This window comes from Mus caroli, chromosome 12 (genome assembly GCF_900094665.2).
Source record: "Mus caroli chromosome 12, CAROLI_EIJ_v1.1, whole genome shotgun sequence".
Taxonomy (NCBI): Eukaryota; Metazoa; Chordata; class Mammalia; order Rodentia; family Muridae; genus Mus; species Mus caroli.
In genome coordinates, this window is record NC_034581.1 from 101,010,284 (window position 1) to 101,026,539 (window position 16,256).

The 16,256-nt window shown below is 47.7% G+C and overlaps 1 pseudogene; it reads right to left on the reverse strand.

The window, feature by feature from the left end:
* LOC110306591 overlaps nucleotides 1-8,458 on the reverse strand; it is a 21,372-nt pseudogene extending 12,914 nt beyond the window's left edge.
* Between the last annotated feature and the right edge of the window lie 7,798 nt (nucleotides 8,459-16,256).

Sequence of the window (16,256 nt, forward strand, 5' to 3'; positions counted from 1 at the left end):
TGCAGATCCCTTTAGCTCCTTGGTTACTTTCTCCAGCTCCTCCATTGGGGGCCCTGTGATCCATCCAATAGCTGACAGTGAGTCCAATAGCTGACAGTGAGTCCCCGATACTCTTAATGATACTCTTGCTATGCTTGCAGACAGGAGCCTAGCATAACTGTCTCCTGAGGGGCTTCATCTAGCAACGGATGGAAACAGACGCAGAGACCACAGCCAAATGTCAGGTGGAGCTTGGGACGTCTTGTGAAAGAGTGTGGGACAGTGTTGAGTGAGCTGGAGGGGTTAGGGACACCACAAGAAAATCTACAGAGTCAACTAACCTGGGTCCGTGGTGCAGGGGGTAGGAGGGAAGCAGAGGAGAGCTCACAGGGACTGAACCACCAACCAAAGGGCATACATGGGCTGGACCTCGACCCCCTACACATACTCAGCAGATGTGCAGGTGATTTTCACGTGGGTCCCCTAATAATTGGAGTGAAGACTGTCCTTTGACTCTGTTGCCTGCCATTGGTATCTCTTCCTCTACCTGGACTGCCTGGTTGGGTTTCTGCTGGGGAGGATGTGCTTAGTCCCGCTGGAGATGGATGCCCCAGGGTGGGGCGGTACCAAAGGGGAGCTTTCCTTTCTCCAGGAGAAGGGTAGGGGGTAATGGGGGAGGGATTTATAAGGGCGGGGATGGAGGAGAAGAAGGAGGGAAGGTCGCAGTCAGGGGTCTGTGTGGGTCCTAGTTGCAGTTTTTTGTTTGTTTGTTTGTTTGTTTTCCCATCAAGATTCAGAAACAAAGTTGTTCAAGTGGAGGTGATAAGTCGCACCTGTAATCCTAGCACTTGTGACACTGAAGACGGAGGAGAACTGCAAATTCAATGTCAACCTGGGTTATATTGCTATCTAACCAGGCTAGCTTGGTTGGGGCTGCAGATCAGATTTTTTTTTTCTCAACAAAATCAAACCAACAAACCAAACAACCACCAACAAAATCCCCCAAATGAAAACCCCAAACTCAAAGCCCCTGCCCAGGAGAAGGGGTTATATGATGCTATGGTTAATTTCTGAAGATTGCCTTGCACAGCCTGTCTGTGTCCCAGAGGACACTGCTGGAGTTCTGGGCTTTTTCCATCTTCCTTTTCTTTTGTTACATTGTTACTTTATCAACAAGAGCCACCCTAAGGAGTTCTCATGAAGGCTTTCCAGACGGTAAGGATCTTTGATTCATTCACTTTCTTTCTTAGCCCCCTTTTCTCAAAAATTAAAGCTCAGAAAACTTCCCCTGAAGCCCATAACTGCTCAGGTGTCTCCACATGAAGCCCCCACCCGAGTGAGGCATGGCTTTGAGTGGGTGGGCTGTGGGTTATTAGCGACTTCTCTCCCCTAGCCTCTGTGTTCTCTTACAAGCAGCACCTGCTGCTCCTGCATTCCTGAGAAGGACCTGACACTTAGTAAGTCTTTAAGACACTTAGTAGGTCGATAAAGAAGCATCAATTGTATGAGGGTGTGTAGGAAATTCTGTTCCATTGGACAAATGGATCTTTAAATATGAAGAACAAAAGAGGCTTGCAGCCAGGATGACGGTATCAAAATTCAGACAGCACAAATTCGAAATAACAGGACTGTAAACGTAGAGACGGGAGAGAGTCAATTGACTAAATTATTAGTGTCATTTTGATTTCAGAGAGTGAGGCTTCTTTACACATAAGCAGCTACAAATGCAGGCTACAGGAGTTAATATTCACAACATGATTATCTCTCAATGAAAGTATTAGGAAGACACAAAATAATAACGCTGACGTACAGGGGATGGGCTTCCATGGTAACCTGGGCGCAGCCTTCCAGTGTCTGCGACAGGAGCTGCGGGCATCCAGAAGGGAGGCAGCGTGACCCTACATGGGTGGGCCTTTCCTAATTTCTGGTCATTTAGAGGCACTTTAGGAACTGCTCTCAGGCTGCTTGTCCAGGGAAATTATACCCTAAATAGAGTAATCCAGGAGGACTGACGGAAGCTTTTAAGGTTGCCCTCTTCCGTTCAGTCCCTGACGTTTATGTTTGCTTCTTCGTTTCTTGATGCTTAGTTTATTCTTATTTGCAGGTGCGGTGGTGTGTGTGTGTGTGTGTGTGTGTGTGTGTACATGTGTGGTGTGCAGGTATGTGTGTGTGAGGTGTGGGGTATGCAGGTCTGTGTATTGTATTGTGTGTATGTGTGTGGTATGCAGGTGTGTGGGGGTGTGCAGGTGTGTGTGTGTGTGTGTGGTGTGGGTGGATGTGCAGGTGTGTGTTATATATTTGTATGTGTGTGTTGTACAGTGTGCGTCGTATTGTATGTATGTTGTGTTGTGTGTGTGTATGTGTGTGTGGTTTGCAGGTGGTGTGGGGGTGGTGTGTAGTGCAAGTGTGTATATGAATGTACATTTCTGTGCTCATGGGGAAGGCAAGGCCAGGTTTACTGCTGTATCACTTTCCACCTTATTTTCTGGAGACAGGATCTCTCATTAGACCTGGTGCTACACTGTCAGTCAGCAAACCTCAGTGATCCTCTTGTCCCAGTTCCTCACAGCACTGGAGCTATAGTCACAGACAGCCACACATAACCTTTAACCTCGTTTCTGGGGATTTAAATTCAGATCCAAATACTTTTACACACTGAAGCACCTTCCCAGGCCCTCACTTGCAGCTTTTTAAGAGGGAGAGAGGGAGAGGGAAAGAGAGAGGGAGAGAGAGAGGCAGTAAACTGTGAGGAAAGGAGGCACCCGTTGCTGTATTGATTAAATTGACACAAGCTGGAGTCATCAGAGAGGGAGGAGCCTCAGTTGAGAAAAGTCTTCCATGAGATCCAGCTGTAAGGCATTTTCTCAGCTAGTGATGGGGGCAGCCCACTGTGGGTGGGGCCATCCCTGGCCTTGTAGTCCTGGATTCTATAAGAAAGCAGGCTAAGCAAGCCAGGGGAAGCGAGACAGGAAGCAACACCCTTTATGGCCTCTGCATCAGCTCCTGCTTCCAGGCTCCTACTCTGCTTGAGTTCTTGTCTTGACTTCTTCCAATAATGAACTATGACCTGGAAGTGTAAGCCACTGAATAAACCCTTTCCTTCCCAACCTGTATTTTGACCAAGGTGTTTCAATGCAGCAATAGGAACCCTGACTACAACAGGTGTGTATTACCAGATTGCAAGATTTGGACAAAATAACCAAGACACCTATTCTGTCTTTGGCCATTCTCTCTCTCTCCTTCCCTCCCTCCTTCCCTTTCTTTTTTTTTTTTTTTTCCTTTCAACTGTAAATGACACTTTACTCAGACATTTTCTTTGCGACTGAAACTCTGGGAATTAAAAATTAATGTCCTTGCCTGTGAGCTTCTTATACACACCAGAAAAAGTTCCAACTTTGTGGGACTGTGAATGGCAGTCTGTGTTCTGGTCGAGCAAGCCTTACTCTGAAGACCTAATAGAAAACACTACAAGGGATGGAACAATGAGCCACGTTCCCAGACACAGGTGCCTGACACCACGAGCACTCAACTCCATAATCCTGTGACGATCAGTCATGTAGACAATGTCCCAAGCTCCTGGTATTCTGGCTAGAGTCCACCTCCACAGTTAACCTGGCACTAGCCAGGTGTGCTCCTCCCCACAGTTACCTGGCAACAGCAAAGTAGCCCAGCCCACTATAAAAGGGGCTGCTTGGCCCCTCCTCTCTCTCTCAAGCTCTTGCTTCTCTTGCTTCTCTAGCCCTCTTGTTCTCTTTCTCCCCCTCCCTTCTCCTCTCTCTCCAAGTGGCCATGGCCGGCCTCTCCTCTCCTCCCCCCCCCCCGTATTTGTACAATAAAGTTCTAAAACCATGGACTGTCTCTGCTCATCTAGATCTGCTGGAGCAATGGAGAGGGCGTCCCTGTAACAAGCCGTGTGTCTAACCTATTACCAGGAGGCCCTCCTGAGCTCCAGCCACAGCCGCCAGCCAAGCTAAGCAACCCACCGAGCTAGTCACCTGAGCTAGCCAGACTCTCACCGCAGTAAACTGCCAGAGCTCTTCCCCTTTCCCCTTCGGCACTCGGGCCAGAGTCCGTCTGAGGGCCCATTCTCATGACATACAGCAGTCTGGGATGTCTGAGAGCAAGAACCAGTCCCTGGCCACTGTGAGACCCAGGGACCCCAAAACTGGCTCTCCCTCAGTACCCAGTAGTCTGTGTTCCCCGAGAGTTGAGTCAGAGCTGAAACTGTGCCTTCCCCACCCCCCAGAGCCGAAACTGTGCCCTCCCAACCCCCAGAGCGGGGTCCTGTGAGTCCAGACACCTGTCCTGGGTAGTTCCATGGGGTCCCGTGACAGTCTACCTGAGCTCTAGTGGGACGTGGGTCCTCTACCCCTTTATTTCCTCACGCGCGCGGCCCCCAACACAACCTTGTGCTCCGCGTTGTTCTGCTGTGCTTGTCTAAACAAACGTTTATGAGCCGGCTGCCAGGCAGTTTCACACGGATCCTCTTACCCACAATCTCACTTAGGAAGACCAAGTCCTCAAGGATGGCATCATGCACTGTCGTCAGGGTGCGGCTTCTGGGGCGCCTTTGCTTATTTTTAGCAAAGCTTTTAAAGGTTGGCTTGGTCGGAGTCTTCCTCTCAGCCATGAAGACTGTATGCTTCCTGCTGGATTTTTTCTCCATTTTACAAACTAGCCGGACTTGGATTTTCTGGAAAGATTTCAGCGGAGGAACTGGTGCTTGGCTGAGTTGATGTTGAGTTCCTGAGGCTGAGCCTTGAGATCTAAGTTCATCTCTAGCTCAAGCAGCACGTGAGAGAAGCCAGACTCGCACTTGTCTCGCCATTGGGCTTCATAGTCTTGGAGTTCAAGCTAAATATGTCTTCATCTTTACAGCTTAGAAAGAGCTCTCAGATCACTTTCTGAAGAAGAAATTGAAATACACAGAGAAAACTCCCATTGTTAACAAAAATATTAATAGCTGCCTTCAGGGGGCCTCTGCTCTGTGCCAGATACGTTCTGAATCATCTCTACTCTTTCAGGACCTAGATCCCAAACAAGTAAGTAACTTTCCTGATGTTACAAGTGAAAAAAATTTAAACTCAGAGAGAAGTGTTAGGCATCACACATCTACTTACAAGGGGTGGTGCCAGAATTCAAGTCCAGACTTGGTCCCAGCAAATGTCTGCATTTGTTTTTACCATCCTGGGGTGTTGGGCCTATAGTTGGGATTGGAAATACCAGCTATTGGTATTCATTGCCCAAGACTTGTGACAGTCCCAGGATCTCTGCCTGGACAGTAGTCACCTCAGACAGTAGATACCATCACCCTTGGCCTTCTGGGCTTTATTAAATGATCTTACTGTTTTGTTGCTGTTGCTGTTGTTTGCATAATAACAAAAAGTCTGTATGACAGAGAAATGAACGGAAAGATCAAGGCAATGTAGATGTACAATGGGAGGGAGGGAACATAGTAGGTCAGAAGTGGGGATGTAGTAGGTCAGATGCGTCTGCTGAAGTAGAAGGCATCTTGGAGTCAGAGGTAAGGTGTCTGCTTGTGTGTTCACAGGTATGCAGTACCTGTGAAAGTCAGCAGAGGGCTCTGATATGCTGAAACCAGATTTCTAGACCATCATATGGGTACTGGGAACAGAACCCTGGTCCTTTGTAAGAGCATCCAGTACTTTTAACCATGGAGCCAATTCCATCACTTCCTTCTTCATTTTTTTCCCCTCCAATCCTTTCCATGCCTCCTCACTCTCTTCCAAAGCCATGGCCTCTTTTTATTTAATTTGTATTGTTTTACACACACATACACACAGAATGCACACACACACAGAATGCACACACACACAGAATGCACACACACACACAGAATGCACACACACACACAGAATGCACATACACACAGAATGCATACACACACACACACAGAATAATTTATACATGCTTAAATATATAAAAATAAATAAAATAAAACAGACCTGCACAGGCTGTTATTTGTATATTTGTGTTTACATGATTTCCAGGTGGATCAGTTGGTATTGAAAAGTCAGTTAGGAGCCTCATTCCTGAGGACGACTGATTCTCACACTCTCAGTGCTCCTTAGACACCATAGTTATTTTCTCCATGAGCGTGACGTGACCCGTGAGCGCTTCCCTTTCCAAGTTAGCATGTCTATTGGTATTGTCCTTGTTCAGGTCTTATTGGGCAGCTGTGTTGTTGGTGTACTGTGGCTCTTACAATCTTCCTGTCTCCTCCTCTGACGCACTTCCTGAGCGTTGTGTGCAGGAGATGGGTTGTAGAGAATCAGATGGGGCCAGGTAGTGCACAATGACTGGTTTCTCTGTGATGGCCTCCATCTTTGGCAAAGAGAATCTTCTTTGATGCGGCTTGAGAGCTATGCTTATCTGTGCTGCTAACAGTTTAGAACACAATCAGTAATTGTGCTGGTTTAGCAACGTAGTGATTGTAGGTACTTCTCTAAGATCTATGACCCCGAGGGAAGGACGTGTTGACTTTGTATCTGACTATGGCTGAGGCTGGGAAAGGCTCTTCTGAAAGTTTAAAACTTGGTGCCAAGTGATTAGATGAGACTTTGAAAGAGGGACTCGGCTGAGCATTGATTTGTAGATGATTGAAAAAGGATACCTACTCATGGAGGGGACCCAATCAGAGGCAGACACCTCTTTCAGTCAATAGGAATTGCCATTACAATCAATGGCTCTCGCTAACTCTAAATCCCCTCAGTCAAATCACTAGGAAATGATCAATGGAGCTGCTTCCTTTGATGTCAGTAGGAAAACTGTCTGAGGCAACTCAGTGGGGGAGAGTTTCCAACTTTCCAAAGACAACTTCTGAGTCTTTGGCAATTTACAAATTGGAAGGATGCTCTCTGACTCTAATGCGAACAGCCCGCTCTCCGGAAGTCTTTCCCGGCTCCCCGGAAGTGTTTCCCGGCTCTCCGGAAGTGTTCGTCTGCTCTCCGGAAGTCTTTCCCTGCTCTCCTACCAATATGCAAAACTTGTGGGTTTCTACTGACTGCTGCATCTTAGACTTGAAAGGGTCCAATGGAGGAATGTTCGGGTGTACAAATGCCATATAGTTGTGGAAAGGAACACCACAAAGAATTGCCAGGCCGTATTCTCCCATCAGTTAAGTTAGCCTGCTTCATTGGTGAGAGTCCGGAGCAGAAATCGTGCTGTTGCAGCTTCTTCCAGAACCTACAAGAGAACCTGAGCTTGATATTCAAACTTGCCGAGTTTGGTGACTGGCTTTGGGATAATTAGGACCAAGGGAGCCTGGATTGGGTCTTACATGGTGAAGCCACATCCCTAAGAGCCTAGGATTGACCATATTCACGAGACATCCTAGCTGAGGTTGGTGGCAATAGCCCCTGGTCAGTTAACACAGTTGATTTCACATGGTGGCTTCAGACTGGAGGTATGAGGGTCTTGATTGCCATAGTCATACCTGCCTATCATGGGGCCCCTCTGGGTCGACCATGAGACACTTTAGTCAAAGAGTCCTCTCTGCTATTTACCAGCTGAGTGGCCTCCCGATAGGATGGTGTTGACGATAATACACAAAAATATAATAAAATAATAAACCCATAACAATAGCAGTTCACAATAATACTAATATGGTGTGGATGTCTAAACGTCTTTCATGGGCCATCTGGATGGCTCAGCAGCTAAAGGTGCTTGCTGCTAAGCCTGATGACCTGAGTTCTTTGGGATCCACAATGAGAAAAGGAAGGAAGAATTCCTGCACAGGCTATCCTCTGCCTTTTACACTACCCCCCACCCCCATGGCATACACCCTAAATAAAATAAATGTAAAAGAAATACATAAACATCTCTCATGTGATGATTTACCAGGTCACAGCATTCCATTCTCCATAGAAATGAACGTCAGTTAAGCAACCCAGTGTCTCAGTCAGGAGGGAATGGGACAATGGCTCAGTCCAACCTAGGAATTTTTGGCCCCTGGTCCCAAGCTTTATATGAGCGGATGGGTGTCTCCCAGGGACCCCCTCCGTCAATGCCGTGTGCATGAAGAAGGGCTTCTCTGCAGAGCATAGATAGAAATGATGACAGTGGTGTGTGCAGCACTCTGAGCACCAGGTTGATGGCACACCGTCCTCACCCGGCTTCTGCCCTGATGCCGGGAACATGACTTTGGAAGTGCGCTTCTCTGAGGAACAGGCCCCAAGGGTCTTTCAGATGCACTAAGGGAAATATCAGCATCACAGTCATTTGGCAAACGGCCCCCTTGGCTGTGATGATTATCTGGCTGCTCTGAGCAGTCACATGTGGCAGTGACAGCCAGGTCAATGTGAGCGGCTCCAGCACGGCACCGATGTCAGTTTTGTCTTAACCCCTGGATGTGTTTTCCTCTGCCGCCTTCCCTGTTCCTGGTGATGGTTGAGCCATTCTGACTTTTAAAAAGGAACTGACCGTTCCTCTCTAAACACAGCGTCTTCTTCTTCACCATGTCCTCCAGGTTTAACGGGACCGGATACAGTGAGTAGCCATCATACTATCCTGTTTATATTTTCTGTATTTAATGTTGATACTTTGGTGTCTGGAAGTCCATTCCTGTCTCTTCAGTCTACGAGGAACCCGGGATGGCAGATCCTGATCGTCCTCTGATGAGACTTACAATCAATATAGAAAGCATCTCGGAAGGTGCCCGTGGAGGGTTGTCTAAAGTTGGATAATTGAGATCTTGTGCAGGACAGACAGTCTTATGTCAATTTGACATAAGCTAAAGACATCTGAGGGGAGGGAACCTCAGTTGAGAAAAATCCCTCCATAACATTGGCTGTAGGCAAGACTGGAAGGCATTTTCTTAATGAGTGATTGATGGGGGGAGGGCCCAGTCCATGGTAGGTGGGGCCATCCCTGGTCTAGTGGTCATGGGTTCCATAAGAAAGCAAGCTGAGCAAGCAAGGAGGAGCAAGCCAGTAAGCAGCGCCCCTCCGTGGCCTCTGCATCAGTTCCTGCCTCCAGGTTCCTGCTCTGCTTGTGTTCCTGTTCTGACTTCCTTCAGCGATGAACAGAGATATGGAAGTATAAGTCAAATGAGCCCTTTCATCCTCAACTTGCTTTTGGTCCTGGTGTTTCATCTGAGCAATAGCAACCCAGATCAAGACAGGTGGGAAAATCCATCCCAATATCTGGGGTCTCAGATTGCATTAAAAGGAGAAAGTAAGCCTTTGGAAATGGCTCCCTTGCTGTAGACGCAATGATAATCGTCATGTCCCCTGTGTGCTAAACTATACACCTGCAATTGTAAAGCCAAAGCAAACTGTTCTTTCCTGGAGTTATTTTTGTTGGGATTTGGTTACAGCAAATAGAAACCAGTATCCTCTACCAGGACTTTGCGCATCATAACCTCATGGCATGGCAGATACATGCTACTGTGCATTAGTCAGGATGAGGTCACCCATGCTCTGAGATCAACTCTCTCCTCAGTCTCAGCAACTGATAAAGCTAGGGGCCATCCTATTACACCGGCTGGTTCCATCTCTGACATCTCCTCACTGTGGAGTCACTCCCTGTGGGCAGAACCATCAGCATCTCACACCTAGTTTCAGTAGGGATGAAGTTTTAGAGGATTAGGCCCAGCAATTAAAATGTAAACACCTAACTTCCACGCACACCTAGAGGGCCAGAATTGGTCACACAGCTATCCTCCAAGCCAAGGATGCTGGCAAGCCCAATCCCACCTTGGGTAAAGTCCCAGAGAAGCAGAGAGCTGGTGATGTCTCCTAAGTAGCTCTAATGCCTACCAGATGGCCATCAGGAATTCTGTAGTCCAAACTGCAAGAAAGGAACCCATTACATTGGAATACAAGAGGGAATGCACTGAGTGGTTTAAAGGTCAAAAAGTAACGCAGCAGAGAAGTGGGGAAAAAATGACTTAACTTCTTTTGCACATCTGTTAAGTTCAAAGACCTTCGAGTATGGGTTGTGATCAACTTCTCCATGTGCCTATCAGCAACTACATTAGCTCCCTTTTCACCTGGTGGGAGTTCCAGGAGGCTAAGGAGACACTTGGGACTCAGGGTGGCGTGGTCAAGATTTTCCCACATTCCACAGAGTGGATGGAGGGCCTGGTGACCTCTCACAGAGAGCCTGAGTCAGACATAGCATGCCACAGAGGCCGAGTGCACGTGACTGGGGGAAGGGGCTATTTGAAGGATTGTTTCCTGACTGAAGACCAGGTTGGATCAGCCACATGTGTTTGTGTATGGTCAATAAGTGGTAGCAAGCAAACAAGGGCCTCCGGCTGCCAGCTCTGACTGAAGCTTCTAGGATGTTCTTTATATCAATGGCTTTCTTCTTTTTTGATGGGTTCATACATGTGGCTTGGGGAAGGCTAACCAAGAGAGGCCAAAGAGACAGAATCCAAAGTCTTTCTTTTTCAATCAAACCTGTTCTCTTCTGATTCTCCCTCTCCCCATTTGCTTTTTATTGTTTTTTTTTCTTTTAAGTTTTATTTTTGTTGTCAAAGAACTTGAAGAGAATTATGACTAAATATGGGTGTATGTGCAAAACCACAGGAAAGATTTTGTGGCAGTGGTGATGGTGGTGGTGGTGGTGATGTTGATTGTGGTGGTGGTGGCTGTTAGCATTCCTTCTAGGCTCTGCCCCACAGTTACCTGGCAAACAGCCAGGTGTGCCTGACTCATTATAAAAGGAGCTGTTTGCCCCCTCCTCATGCTCATATTCTCTCTCTTACTCTCAACCCCTTTCTTTCTCTCTCTACATGTTCCTGGATGACCTCCTCTCCTCCCCTCCGCTCCCCTCCTCCCCTCCCCTCCCCTCCCCTCTCCTCTACCTTTTCCCCTCTCCCTTCCCCTTCTTCCTCTACCTCTTTCTTTCTTCCCTCCCCCTTTCTCTCCTCTCATCTCAATTACTCTCCCCATGACCCAAACTCTATTCTATACTAATCTGTCTATGACTGGTACCTCAGGGGGAAGGGTTGTCTTAACATGGGCCCGCAGAGGCACCCCTTCCACCTCACCATACCATGCTTCTCCCTAAATAATCCTGGCTCTTCTTTCTTTTTATAAAACACAACAGTGGTAGTGGTGGTGATGGTGATGATGGTGGTGGTGGCTGTGGGGTGGTAAATCTGTGCATGGCACTTTCCACCCTTCAACAGATGGCCTTGTGTGTATTATTAGACACCAAGAGTGACATGACAACCAGCCATTTAGGACAAACTCTGCAGAAGTAGCTGAAGTGGAGTGAAGCCCACTCCTTTGTCTGGAAGTGATACTCAAACTCCAGCATTGGAGTTTTCAAGTGGGCGTTGCCTTGTACTTTATGGTCATTCTACAGTAAGTCAGTCTCTCCCTCTCCCTCTCCCTCCCCCTCCCCCTCCCCCCCCCTCTCTGGCAGTGGTGTCTAGCTTAGGTCTTATACATCATAACTGCTGCTAAGCTCCAGCCTGACTTCAGCAAAACCCCCTTTAATAGAATATTTTAGTAATTCTTTGAGAATTTCATCAAATGTGTTTGGATCATTTAAATGTCCCAACTTCTCCCTCATCCACCTTTCAACTCACCCAACTCTGAGTCCCCCCTTTAAACCCATAAAGCCTAATTTGTGCTGCCCTAATACTCATGAGTGTGGGGTGTGGGCCCATTCTCTGTCCTTTGCCAGGCCCACACTCTTGTAGAAAACAGAAACCCTCTCTCGCAGCATCTATCACTTACAAAGAGCGCTTCAGTCAAGGGCGGGACTTACTGCCTCCCCTCCCTTTCCATGTGGGGATTTTGTCTTCCTCGATCTTGTGCAGGCCTTGTGTCTGGAAAATATTGTTTCCTTGTAAGAGCCTCTGGGTCTCATATTCTTTCTGCCCCATCTTCTGATCCTTGAACCTTGCTGGGATGGGGAATGATACAGACATCCCATTCAGGGCTGAGCTATCAACACTCTCCATCTCTTTAGAATAAGCCTTTGAGGACCCATTCATAAACTATTTTTGGTGTACCATTTTCTCTGTGTTGAGGCTTCACTGTCGTCTGAGCTCCTGCAGAGCATCAGACATCCTCTCATGGCATCCTCATCCCAGCAGTGCCAGCCAGGCATCCAGAGCATCCTGCCATCCCCAGGCAGTAACTAGACGGAGGAAGCCACGAGCTAAAGTCGCATGGCTAGTAGCTCTGCTCCATTTGGGTCTCATGGTCTCATTACCTCTACAGATCACAAGTCCACGCATTCTTACAGCTGGGGGGGAGTAGACCACAGGCAGACAGGGTCTCTGCCAACACCTGCAAAGGAGGGCGGGTCAGAGAAGGGATGGGTCACTGCAGTTGGTCTGACACCTGGCAGCAGCGTGGGAACTCACGTCTTTAGTCCTGTGTGCATTTGTTTACAGACAGTGTGTCACATAGCCCAGGCTGGCCTCAAACTCACGATGTATCAGAGGGTGACCTTGAACTCCTGATCCTTGTAGCCACACTGAGTTCTGGGATGACAGGTACAACCTACCCTGCCTAGTTTGTATGCCGCTAAGAATTGGGTGCAATGGACAACTCTGCCCTCTGCTATCACACTGAGCTAAGGGTGAGTTCCCACCAGTATACAGGCCCATGGAAGGGCTACTCTCATCACTTGGCCAGTCCAGGGTAAGAGCAGGTTCTTCCAGAGTGCCTGCCTGGACCAATCAGAGTTGAGGGAGAGTACATCACAGATTGCCTCTTGACCTTGTCCCCATGCAGGCCCATAGATAACTTCCCAGGCCTAGGTCCCAAGAAAGAACATAGAGCCAAAGTAGGATTGTGGGGGAGGGGCTGCCTGGGTCCCCGCCCTGTCCTGTCATGGCCCACCTTGGCCTCTGAACCTGAAGTGGGAAGCCTAAACTAAGCTCTGGAGCTTGCTGCAACGTTGTTGAAGTGATCTGAGGCTGAATTTCTTGTTTGCAAAAAGGTCTGGAGAGTAAGTCCAAGGCGCTGGGTTATGTTGTTGAAGTTGGGGACAATGATTGGTGGTCAGTATCACAGTGAAATGTGTTTTATTCTTCCCTACAAGTCTCTAGGTTTCTGTCTATCTGGATGCCAAAGGCAGGGTGTGACAGGCTTTAGGAACCTCGGTAGCCACTAGCATTTATCAGCTCTGACATGAACTAGACTCTGTTGAGGGTCTTAAATATGTCAACTTACTGAACTTACTCCTTAAGGAGGACTTTCTGCCATTGTCCCCATGTCACAGATGAGGAAACTGAGGCACAAGGTAGGTAAGCGATTTGTCTGAGGTCACCGTGGAATTTGAAATTGTAGGAAAGGCTTAGCCAGTGTGAACTGAATGAATGAAGGGATGAAGGGAAACCGGGTTCCTTTTCTTCTGCCCTTAACCTTGGCCCTCTGGGTGCTCCTGCGCTGGCTGGACAGCATGGCTGTCTGAGTTTGTCAGCGGTGATGAGTAAGGAAGCAGGCCATTGATTCAACAATGCAGGCTGCCTGTCACGAGCATGCAGCCATAGTGAAGGCGATGGGAGACTAATAGGAAATAATAGGAGCGGGAGCCAAGCCCTTACACAGCTCTCCAAAGAGGAAGCCTTACATCCAAGGAGGTGCAATTAGCTCCCCAAGCCAAGATACATAGGGAGTGAAATGGGCCAGCAATGGTTTTATTTTTATACCAGGGTCCGCCCTTGGTTGCTCGGCCTAGTTAGTACTTCCCTATCTCTAGCTGACTCTGCACTGCCTGCTAGCTTTAATACACTTCTAATCCAGCTTGCTACACAGTCCTAATGTCGAACACAGGAGGCAGACAGCTGCCCGGAGGCATTCTCCGTAGAAAGAAAGGCCTATATCACAACAGAACTCCTCTCTCCACTGTCTTTCCATGCCTCTGACTCCTATCACGGAGAAGGGTGGCGGAGTGCAGACACAGGAAGCATCCTGGAAGGGGCCTGATACATTCACAGCAGCAGTGGCAGGGTTGGGGGTGGGGATGGGGCATGGGGGCACCACACCCCGGGAGCCTTCCCATCTTGCCGACTCTCACACCATGAACCGATTGAGTGTCATCATTTGTTTCAGAAGATCTATTTTGGTTGAATTGTGCTCCTAACATCCACTGCAGCCTACAAAGGGTGACTACTCCCATATCTCTCCCTTTCCAGGAAGAGATCCAGAGGTGTTCTCTCCATCCCCTTAAATGCAATAATTATTTTATTTCCCTGGCTTCTTTCTATGAACACATTTCATTTTCAAATGTTTTAAAGACTCGTTCCCACCTAGAATAAATTAAGGAGAGGGAGCCTGTCTAGCTCAGAGAATGGACATTTCCCCATCTTCACACGTGCAATGATATCATATCAATATTTAAAATCATTTTATGCATGTATTCTAAGATGTCCAACCTCATTAAGGCCACTCATCAAGTCCTGGATAGAGTGTATTCCCACTGGACATGTAGGCCTGGGGCCCTACCAAACAGAAATTTAAACTAACTTGCCTTTAAAAAAATTCACATCATTCTCAAATATTCTCTCTCTCTCTCTCTCTCTCTCTCTCTCTCTCTCTCTCTCTCTCTCTCTCTCTCTCTCTCCATGACTAAGGCATTTGGACTGGACCATGATTTGGTTGACGTCAACATTGAACTGACTAGATAGCCATTAGCATGTCAGAATGTGTGTGCCCCAGTAAAATAAGTAGAATACAGCATCTCCACCTCTTGCTAATTCAATATATCACCCCCTAGTCCTTCTCTTCACTGGGAAATAATTTGAATTTATTAACGGGTGCTTTTTTGTTAAATATTTGTGAACATTATAAACTATGGATCAATACAATTCTTTATATTTTGTCATCCTCATCTTTGCCCCTAAATCCAAAATAATAACTTTCCTGATATGTTCTTTATATTCGTGAGACACTCCACATGTGGGCACCAGGTACCTGGAATGTGGAAATTCATGCAAATAGGATCAGCCCTCCTTTTTTTTCCGGTAGTTTCTGCAGATCTGGACAGGGCTGTCTCCCCGGATATGCATTACCTAGCTGAAGCTGAGACTTCACACTGCAGTGCCAATAAACAATTAAGTGCATGCTGGGTAAATTGCAGTAAAACCTTCTCAAACAGGGCACCCGATCGGAGAAGGATGGGGAGCAGCCTGGCTTCGTGATGCCACCTTGCCAGGCAAAACAGATGAAGTACGAGTTCATATTTCAGGGGCAACCAGGCGTCTCTGGGCAAAGTCACTCTGTAGGAAAGGCAAGGGGAGGAGGGATGGTCGTAATCTCCTAAGTCAGGACAAGTAAACCCACAGCTGTATTGTCTCACGCTACCAGGGACTAGACATCCGTGGGGGGTGGGGGACCTACAGATGGCCACCTGGCCCATGTCCTCTTATTTATCTTTATGTCATCAAATTTCCCTTCATACAAGGACACCAGGCACATTGGATCAGGCAGGGTTCATCCTAGTGACACTGTTAAAGAGCCTGTCTCTAGATGGTTCAGTCGTTAAGAGCACTGGCTGCTTTGACAGAGCACCCAGGTTTAGTTCCCAGAACCCAGATGGTGACCTCCCCCCCCAACCATGCCTAACCCCATCTTGCAGGGGACCCAATGCCCTCTTCTGAACTCTGCAGGCACCAAGCCCAGACATGTCTCACATACATATATCCAGAAAGGACACCCATAGATATAAATACATATGTGTAAAATACTAATACAATAATAAATACCATGTCTCCAGATATAATGGGAGGACGTGTTCAGCCAGTGACAAAGGAGAACTCAAGCAGCAGGAATTAGAAAGAATAAGAAGTGTTCTCAACGTGAATGGGACAAAATGATGGGAAGCCAGCTAGGCAAGCAGGAAGTCAGTTCACTGGGAAGTGGAAACTTCTTGCAGAGCACCCGACCGGAGAAGGACTGGGAGGGAGCTTCGGATGTGCTTTCTATCCAACATGCAGAAAGCCCTGGCCTCCACTGTCAGCACCGGGAGTGGCAGTTCACTTGAGAGGCTGAGGCAGGAGGATCAGAGACTCGAGGTCATTTTCTGCTATAAACTGAGTTTGAGGCCAGTTCAGATCCATGAGACCCTGTCTCAAAATAAATGTAAACGCGTAAACAATGCTCAGTGCCTGCCATTGTGTCTCAAATGTACCCCAAAAGTTCTCGTGGAATGAGGTCTCTTACAGCAGCTTCCAAACCCAAGTGCCAAGTACTTCGCCTTTCTTAGGATGTTCAAGCCACCTGGTCTACCATTCATTCCCCTAACTCTCCTCGCCTCACTTCATGGCCTCAGGGCTCTCTGGCCTT